Here is an 11,132-nt window from a genome sequence, read left to right as displayed (position 1 = left end):
GCCTTTTTGTCTAGTGCCACATATTGGACAAAAACAAACAAAACAATGACACTTGTGACACTGTAGTTTCTTAATTATTGCAATTTATTTAACTTTTAACATGTTGCTTTTCAGTTTTTTAGGCTATGTGAGTATAATATGTATACAGTATTCCTTCCCCAATTCTGACACTCTGATTTCCCACATTTTTATTTTCATTTTCAACACCACTAATGATAGCTCATAGAGATATAGCTGAAATGGTATTTTGCAAACTGCACTGTGATGATGTATACCGGAATGTCCCTATAGTGAAACAGGAGTTGTACATCTTACTGCATGAGGCTGCATGGGTTGAACAGCATGGAGCTTTAATTGCAACCTCCAGACATGTCATCTGGCTTTGAACATTCTTGCCATGACTTGTCTGGAGGTCACCTCAGACCACAAAGTGGTCAAAGTCACAATTCTGCAATCAACTTACTGCATTGTCACTACTCAAATATTTTGAGAAACATATTTTAGTGAACTATTTAGCTTGCGTTCTGTATCTCGGCTACATGAGGGTCTGGCCATGCCCCTCAATTGTACTCCGAGTTTAAATATACTGTAGGTTATGATATTAGGTTAGCTCTGTGTGGAAGATTGACTTTATTGGTTAGAATTTTGTTTGATAGAAAGTAATCAATAATTATACTAAAATATTGACTATATATATATATATATATATATATATATATATTGTAATTTGTAAATCATAATTATGGATCCTGAATGTTAATTACCATTAATTTATACCGGTTGAAGGCAATTTGAGGCAATCTGCTTGACCAAATTGAAATCAAAACGTGGATATGTTTTTCTTGTATTTATTTTTCTTTAGTTTTTTGTAATTGGCTTGCTGTATCAAAAACAAACCAAAAAAGAACCAATTCTGTACTGCACTGCATCATGGCTAAAATGTTCAAAGTTCCACCTCTGACTCTCCTTTTAAGGAAGCAGTAAGGCACGTCTGAATGCAATCTATGTGTGTGTGTGTGTGTGTGTGTGTGTGTGTGTGTGTGTGTGTGTGTGTGGTGGACCGGTGGTATAAGGCAGTGACAGGATCTTAAGCCAAAAATATTAAATTACTTGTTTGTGTGCTAATATATTAACTCCAAACGCACTGTTGTAGTGCAGTCAAACAAAGGGTTATTATAACAGTGCCAAGTTGGAATGCAAGGCCAGCAGCATTAACGTGGTATTTCAGACATGTCGCATTAGAGGAGGAGAAAAGAGCCTTTAAGTGGCACCTCGATGTCTGACTCTTGGTTTTGTTTACCAAAGAACATTGAATAGTCTAATAAATGCCGACATACTTCCAGTTTCATCCATTATAAAAAAAAGGGAAAAAAAACAGTAAATGGAGGGTGCCTGCATGGTGGCTCAGCCAGTTAGTGCACAGACCACAATGCTCCTTGTGAGATGTGAGGACCCTAGTTTGAATGTTCTTTGGCATGTCTCCCTTCTTAGACCAGTGGGACTTCAGAAAAATGTGAATATGTTAGAGACATTTTGGGGTAAAAGTGGGAAACCAGGCTTAATTCAAGGGTTCTGAATCTGAAAAACGATAAGCGACATTATTTCGTTTTGATTAACCCTTCTAATTTGCATAACAAAATGGATGCCAATTTTAAGCTATTTCTTCAATAACTTTAGCCGGGCAGTTATGATGTCATTTGTTTGCCAGCCAAGTCTATGGACTTTGTTTAAGGCCGTAATGACAACGCGTCAATGACAAGACGTCATCTGGCTGATCCTGAAATAATTTAGTTTGTTTTTTCATACAAGAAACAAGCCAGGATGGACAAAGGAAAGCTGTAACCAATGTGAAATCATATCATCATACATCATCATACATTGCATTCCATGCTCAGCCAATCAGCTGAGCACATTCCGTGCTAAACGGACAGACAGATCGACAGACACACATACACACAAGTTTCACAAGAAACAAATACATTGAAACAGAACCAGATAATTCTTAGAAGAAAGGAGAACAATACAACTGTAACCAATTTGTACAATAGCAAGTACTCAGTCTGAGTCTCATAGGAGACCTGTGTAAACTTCAGAAACCCGCCTACCAGTGACAAACAATATTTAAAAGTTTTATATTTAGATTGTCATATAGTGAGAACAATGGCCTCCATTATAGCATGCTAACTTTCCAGGAATAGAAAGCCTGCAGTTTCTATTAGCTTGGATTCCCCATCGATGACGTCACTAGTAGGCGGGTTTCTGAACTGTCCACAGCCCTCCTCTGAGACACATACCGAGTGCCATATTACCAAAAATGGTGACATTTCTTTTTTTGGTGCCATTATCATGAACATTAGTGAGGACCAATTATATGAGGAATTAAAGTTGAAAATGGGTGAAGTCATCCTTTAATAAGCTGAGGCCTTGCGTGTAATGTTGGCTGCAATAAAGTGTTCAAACTATTCAGTCACATGATGCGAATGTTGAATAAATTCTTTATAAATGTGAGGTTAAGCCTTACTGTCTTTCCAATAGACTAACTGTCATGTTCATGAGGGGTGTGATTCATCACCTTGTGTAATAAGGCCTGGTGTCTCTTTCGGTAGAGAACACATGGCCTGAGTGTTTCATGTGCATGAGTTGTGCTACAGTAAGTGGGAATTCAATTCCCAATCCTGATTCCATAATGCAACTGTGTTTCCCAAAAGTGAATATATATTTTCTTTTTTTCTTTTCTCTTTTTTCAGAAATCAAATTTTCTCCATTTTTCCAAATAGTGGAAAATATCAAATCTACTCAAACGCATTAGCTCACAAGTCACACGTTGCATCGCAACGCTTATATCGGCTATTTTCTTCTTCTTTGTTTAGTTTTTTGTTGCAATAGACAGAGCTTTATAGTCCTAATGCATTTCATAAGTTTGGGTCCCAAGGAGACAACAAATGTATCTTTTGAGTCTCAAACTGAAAGCCATACATTTCCCCAGCCATGAATTTATTTCTGAATGTCATGTAATATTGAATAGCCCCTCCTCCCCCAATTCCCATCCAACACAACACATCCGTCACATGCCCTCAGGCTAGGAAGTAGACTTGTTTGGATATGAAAGGTCCCTTCTGCTTCCATGAAGCACACAAGGCAGCAGCACAGACCATGCAAAGGTACTCTCCTTGCTATTAAGAGTTTAAAGAATATTGAAAAGTGCCTCTAAAGCCAGCTCTATTATATGAAAGAATGCAGGAGCATATCCAGGAGTAATCCCATTGATGGGATTATTGACACTTTCAAGAGTTAAATTATTGCTAAACATTTGCATTACAAGAAGTCTACAAAATGTAGAAGAAGTGTTATTTTGATCGACGTTTGCCTGTTATCTCTCCTATACCAACATCAATACAGCATGGAATTGTGGACAAAATCTTATTCAATGACAACAGAATATTCTTTAGTTCTGGGTCTGAGAGGTAACTCATAAAATGGTGGTCCGTGGCTCAAATGGAGAATAAATGATCTACCTTGACGTGAAAAGGGTTGAAAACCACTGCTCTACTACACCACATGTTTTTGCCAAAAATAGACGATCTATAGCTAATGTTTCCCAGAATGTTTCCCTATTTTGCCGAATGTTTGATGGAATGCCAGAGGGTTCAAGTTGTTACGTTTCTGGTTTCTCCAACTGGCCTCAGTTGACTGTGAAGGTCAAAACTGTAACACAAGACTTATAGGTGGTTGCCATTGCCCGCCGGGCAATGCCCGGCCTCTGTTGAACTTCATGATGATTTAATTTACATCATGCATACTCCCAAAAATGTTTGTGGTGCTGGGAGTAAATCCCCTTAGATAAGAACATCACAAACACTTTTCTTTATTTGTCAATGTTTCGGTCAGATAAGGACCTTCATCAGCACCTGATCTAATTTGGACCAATTTATTTGCAGTCTGTAAAGCAGGAGCCTCTGTGTAATGAGATTAGCTCTCACTCCCAGAGACTGCGCTGGTCCCTTAGCCGTAAGTTCGTAACCAGCTATAATGTAACATAAAATTCTCTAGTGATTGCATTAGCCTCATGTGTCAGACAATGGGGCTCTCTCACAAACATTAGTTAAATCTTTAATGTGCACAGTAAAATAGAGAGAGAGTAAAAACGGACCCATTTGCAAATGCTTGCTTTTAGTATTAACTTAAGTGTTTCATAGTTTCACCGACAGCAATACAACCAATGGAGAAGTTGTCTCAGTGGGAGGCGGGATGTTGCTGAAGAATCAAACACTACCCATGTATTATCCACTTATTCTGGGGGGATAATTGCTGAAAATAACAATGTTACGCCCAGGGTACGATATTATCAATACCTAAGGTGCCGATTCGATTTATATTGTGACTCTTAATTTCATTGTGATTCAACGATTGTTACGATTCGATGTCACGATTCTTTGCGATTATTTCCCCCCGCCAAGTTATGTAGCTTTTGTTATACTAGAACATTTTAAAACAATTAGAGTAGAGTGACAACTAGAGTGGTGCCCATTGGCCACTGGCCTGCTTGGAACGATGCAAGTTGGAAATGCATGCCCCACCCAGTTATTATGTATGTGTCCCTTCTATGCCCATATATGGAGTTCTTGTAACGATGGAAGTTGGAGATCCATGCCCCCACCCGGCTATGCAATACCCGTGTCAATATGGAGATTTCTGTATCTGTCTCTCTGTGTCCCTTTATTCCTATATGGAGTTCTGTGTCAGGCATGCCCAAATATGGAGCGTTGTGATGTCAGAACAGGCCAGCTCCATATATGGAGCCTGGGCAGGGGCCCTGTCCCGAACCCGGGCAGAGGCCTTTTGTGGCAGGTCTGGACAGCCGTGGGTTCGACCGACTCGACACCGGGCACTGCACTCCCTGTGGTGGTGTGGAATGCGTGTGTCGAATTTGAAGTCGGTGGTGCGAATGGTTCTCGAGTTACGTGCATTACAGACGTACACACGTACGTACTGACAGACAGACAGAGACGTGGTGCATTTATAGATATACCCTGAAGAAGGCAACCTGCTTGCCGAAATGTTGGTTTATTAAAGTTTCTAGCATCGTGACTACGAGCTGTGCGTCCTCTTTTCTTTAGTCTAGATAGGTAGATGTGAAATATTGACACTCAATGAAAAAAATGGATTCTGCATTTTTAAATCAAATCTTTACATCATGCCAAATTGCACCCTACTGGAAACCAGTGTCAATTACAGGACCCTTTATCTTTTTCTTACAATTAAAAACGGTGAAGAGGTTAAGTCTGCACTGAGTTGACTGACACTGATCAGGCATATGACTTTGAATCAGGCACAGCATGTCCACTCATCCGGTTACTTGAATTGAATTCACTCTAAAATGACACTGTGGATTGGATTGCAATTATAACAGCCAGCTGTGAACAAATTCCATTAGGAGATCCTCGTGGAGGCAGACTCTAAATTTCAGGAAATGTCATACTTTCATAAGTTGAGCGATGCTGGTGACTCACCTCTACCTAAGCCAGGGGAAATAAAACAGTTAGATTCCGCACCCTTTGTTTTCTTTTATTCCAGTCTCTCCATGACCTCTTAATATCCATATAGCTACATATTTGCATATTTGTAATAATAACTAGAAAAAGTGCCCTTCTGGGCACAGGTCTCCACCAGGAGGATAGGAATGTTTAGGAGTAATATATGTTTTTTGTTTGTTTGTTCCAATCTTTGCCAATCAGGATGGAATATGGGAAATGGTGCAGATCCGTGTTGATCGCACGCATGCACAATCCACCTGTTGGTGGCGCTATAACAGGCCAATGTGAAATGGGTGGGCTATATTCCTCAGCCTAGTAGGAAAGTGCGTGAAGGATTTCACGTCAAATTGCACGCTGCGTTCATGATTTGAGGCTTTTTGTTCAAAACAGGCCAATCCTGCAAAATTTGAAAGCCAATGTTAGCCAATTAGGATGGAATATGAAATATCAGACACATCCGTCTTGAGCACATGACTATGGAGATACTGTGTAACGATTAGCGGGAGTTTTGGACAAAATGTGTTTTACAAAGGTCGGCCTCCTGGAAATTTTGGGGCAGAGGTTCATCGTTGGCATCCAGGGAGTGTGTGCAAAATTTGGCATCGACCGGGTTAACGGTGCCGGAGATTAGCTGCTCACGGACACACACACGGACGGACACACGGACGGACGGACGGAGTGCAAAACATACTCTCCCCCCATGCCTTCGGCCTGGTGGAGACAATAATGAGTTTTCATAGGGTAAACTGTAGAGTAGAGTATATAAGACTTGTATATAAGACTTGACATAAGGGCTGAATTTCATAATGAACCTTATAATGTTCCTTGTGATAGTGCAGCCTGATTCAGTCACTTCGTGGACTGGTCTATTGTTTTTTTACTTTGTTACATCCAGTATTATTATTCTTTGTATTATCTTATTGTATTGTTGTGTCAGCACAGACTTTGCGGAACATGTCCCACCAACATTTCACTGCTTGAACACTGAATAAACCCCTATTAATAGTCCTGTTAAGTAATAACTATCACACTTCTGTGTCTTTTGTCTATGTGAGATATATGGGTAGATTTTGAAGGTGCGTTTTACCAATGGAAATACATAAATTGGCCTCGCTCTGCGCACATTCGTATTATGAAAGGCATATCGGCCCGTGTTGAACGCACTGACCCGTGTTGAACGCACACACATTATGGCTTACCGCGGTCCTGAATATTTTAGCATTGTGGGAGTATCCATATGTTAATTATTTTCGCTTTTGCAATTTGCTATTAAGCCCCTTGACCTAAAGACACTCAGCGCATAACGATTAGACGTGGGTCTGACCACCTCATAAACGCAAAAAGCACTGTTTGATTTGACACTTGAGCGGCTCTGGGAAGCTGGTAGAGTGTTGCCATGTCTGTTTATTATAAGCTGCTTATTTTTCTGTAAAGTTGCTTTCTGTGTGGTTGTTTTTCTTGTTTCTAAAGTGGTTATTTGGGCTTTTCTCCTAATGTTGTTTAAACCAGTGATCCTCACACAGCACATTCCCATGTCAAGGATCCCCAGATGAATGCATTTGCCCAACTAAGGACAGCTAATCCAAAAATTAAATAAAAAGATTACTTTTGAAAATAGCAGATCTATACCAGCTCACAATGCATCACATTCATTCATTAAAACTATGAACTCTGACTGCAGGGGGATATATAATGATCATTATAACAATGTGCAAGAACATATTTAAAAAGAAGGAAGAACTTTATATTTGTGGACAATCAAAATATGTTTTTTTATTTTAATGTGGTGTCATTCAAATTAATCTGGATATGGCAGACTCACTATTTAGAAAATAAAAACATGGCACTTCATTTAAAATAGGTTACAGACCCCTGTTATATGCGCTTATTTTTATAGACCTATTTACTTGTTTCTATGAGACATGGCAGTTTTGCGTCTTTTAAAAAAAAATGTTGAGATTAGAAACGGCCATAATTCTTTCATTTCTCAACCTTAAAAATAAATAAAAACATCTCCATAATCCGTGGGAAATGTGCTTTCATATGCTGTATCACACCCGATTCAAGTCTTCTTCAATAAAATGCTACGAGCGAACTCAGCGAAGACCATACCATCGGGGCCACAGCATTACGCAGCACACATTCAACTCATTCCTTCGTCGTGACTTGAATGAAATAAAATATAATAAACGTTATTTTACTGGTGTTTTTCAATAGAAGCAAATAAAGAGCGTGTGTAGGCTACTGTGTGCAAGTGCAACAGTGCATATACATGCATGCACTAGGCTATATTTCTTCCGTGTCGGGATGGTGATTGAGCTCTTCAAGTTCACAGCCCGTTTGGTCTTTCATAAAAAAACGTTGATATTAGCCTATAAACACTCATGGTTCTCTCATTTCTCAACCGTTTTATTAAATGTAAAAATCTCCATATTCCTTAGGAATCTTGCTTTCATTCGCTGTATGGTACATGGTTCTATCGTTATCGAATTAATTAAATTACGCATGGATTGCTGCTATCTACTCGCAATTCCATTCCGATCTGAAAGGTGGGTCTGTTCTTTTGAGGCATAAAGGTGACAGCATGCAGTGCAATAGGAATAATTAACCCAAATGTGACAAAGGCATGTCATGTCTTCTATGGTGCCAGCCTGAAGAAATGTCATACCACGATCCCCAAAGTGCGCATTCCGTATGTGACATCAGCTGACTGGTAAAGAGAATAGTACGGACATGTTGATTGGGTACGTCTCAAACACGCCTTAAACACACCCATGACTAATTCAAGGCCGTTTTGCGCACTCCGCGGGGTGTCAAAAGCGCTTCTTAACATGCCCAAAATTGCAATATGACATACTACACGCCCCCAGATCATAATACTGTAATTAGATTAGTAATATAGAAGTAAGTAAAATAGAAGTCCTAAATCGACCCCATAGCCTTTAGTCCAGAGAAGCACCACCACTAAAAACTCCATGGATTGGATATTCACCTGGAAATTGTAATTCCCATTTTCACTCAGTATTTAAATACGTACTTTCCAGCAGATATACAGTACTTTCACCAGAATTCGTCTTGGCATCTGTCTATTCAGTGTTACAGGGTAACAGAAAGCAGTGCCTCAAGAAGAGGGCCCACACTTTTTTGACTTGAGAGCTACTTTCAAAATGATCAACAAGATCTATCCACCAAAAACAATATTATCCCATTGCTGAAAATAGTTAAACAATGTACCTGAGGGGGCTTTGGAATTGCGGCACTGTCGACTCGTCACATATTAGACCAAATGCACCCTTGAAAACAAAGTATTGCATTGTGGGTTTGAGCTGACAAGGCCCTTTTGATGTCAATAAATCAAGTCACCTTAATTCAAGTTGCATGCCAAAAGATATTTAAAATAAAATCATTTAAATTATATATTTTTAGGGGCATGTCATGTGGTCTACCTGCACACCCTTTGTGATCTACTGGTAGATTGTGACCTACCTTTTGGGCACCTCTGCAAGTCTAACATTAGCACAGGCTGCAGCACATCCACATGGTAAAGGAAATATGTTTCACAACCAATTTACTCCATGGTGGACATCAAGACAGCAAATAATTATTCTTGTGTTCTGAGCTAACATGTACCAAACCATGGATGTTGCTTTATCATTGAGCTACCCGTTCCGCTCTGTCACGGCAAGATCTCAATAGAAGAGCTAAAAGCAGTGCTTAGATGGAGTTAGAGTGAGAGGAATCAGCTTCTACGTGGATGACTTCAGACCTCCGAGCAGTATGATGGCTTTCAATACAAAACAAAGGACGACAGCAAGCTAAATATAAGCACATACTCAGTGTTGGGCAAGCTACTTGGAAAATGTAGTAAGCTACACTACCAGTTACTCTCTATTAAATATAGCTCAACTACAAAGAAGCTATCCCCAGATAATTGTAGCAAGCTACACTATAAGCTACATGGCAAAAGTAGCTAGCTACATGGACACTACTTTTTTTTAAATATTTTTTATCAACTTCATGATCAAGTTTCCACCGAACAAATAGCCTAATAGGCAGGCAAAAATGCTGAGTTTGATTGTTTATTAAAAAACAAACTGGAAACAAGCCCTCTGTCTGGCTTTTGGTGTCAACTTTTTCACATTTACTTGTATTAATGTACCTTGCGGTGTCAGGAGCCAGCTGATTCATGTGTTCAGTGTTGGGAAAGTTCTTTTTTTTATTAACTATAGTTCAGTTCACAGTTAATTTTTTTTAAAGGAACTAATTCAGTTCATAATTCAACATTTTGAACTAAAGTTCATGGTTCCAAAAATTAACGATTTTAGTTATTTTTTGTTATTTTTTTTAAATTATTATTATTGCCACAGCCTAGCCATTTGCGCACCAGCTGAGACTAGCTGACCCAGGTCACTAGGTAAAACAGTGCCTCGGGGAGGCACTGTTTTACCGAATATTTGAGGATGGGATACTCAGATTGAGAGAATGCTGACAGGCACTTAAATGAGATGTTAATGTCCTGTAGGTAGACTTAGAAATAAAACTAGTGTTGACTAATCAATACAAGTGGTTCTTATTTTGATGGGGCAGTTTCTGCACAAGAAGTCCGTTTGACTTGTAAACAATGAAGCTACGATGAATGAGCTGTCAAAATACTACTTCGCTAAACCACGTTAGCGATCAAATTTACAATATGAAAACTTTCACTTAGACAATAATGTAGGTTACACACACTGGAATTAAACATGGAACCTGCAGGCAGCATTAGGTGAGTAGGGGCCTAATTCACTGTGTTGTGCTAGAGATAAAAGCCAAAGGACAGCTGCTGCGTGGGATCCTCTTGCTGCTTAACAACATAACTGTCAGACTCTTATCTAAACCAACCAATCATGGATTTTTTCCCCCACAAAACTTTATTTAACAGTAAATTTGTAACTTATAGCTTTTGTTGAAAGCTACGTCACTACTTGGGTCTAAAAATAGCTACACTACAAAAAACGCTACTTGGTTCAAAAGGAGTGAAGCTACCATCAAGCTACTGATAAATGTAGTTAAGCTATGTAGCTTCGCTACTTGTAGCTAGCTACTGCCCAACACTGCACATACTGTAGCTGCTTATGTGCTTGCCAGAGTAAGTGTTAACTCGGGGTGGACTGGACCCTAACGCAGAACTGAACTCAGGAAAAAACACTGAAACCGGCGGGATCACACTTGACTTGCAGGGTCTAAAATAAACTTAACAGGAACACACAAAAGTATAACACAACTACTCAAACATACACTCGTTTAACTGAAACACAACTCAAACTAACACTCAGAAAACCAAGAACCTGAATAAACTATAATGAGCAACTGAAAGAATGCACAAGAAAAGTCTGTCAGCTCAGCAGGTGGACCTCAGGTGAATCAGCCTACAGTTTGCATGCACTGTAAAATCACAGATGTCACACACTTGGTCTTGGGATAGCTGAACACCTCTCTGCACCTATATATACTGTACTGTAACAGCATCCCATCTTGAGCTCCACATTCAATCCAGAATAGAACTGTATTGGGATCTGAGCTTCAGCAGGGTAAGTGCTCCAAATAATCCAGTCTACC

The sequence above is a fragment of the Protomyctophum parallelum genome, assembly GCF_964188405.1.
Source record: "Protomyctophum parallelum genome assembly, chromosome: 1".
NCBI lineage: Eukaryota > Metazoa > Chordata > Actinopteri > Myctophiformes > Myctophidae > Protomyctophum > Protomyctophum parallelum.
Note: the sequence above shows the minus strand (reverse complement) of the source record.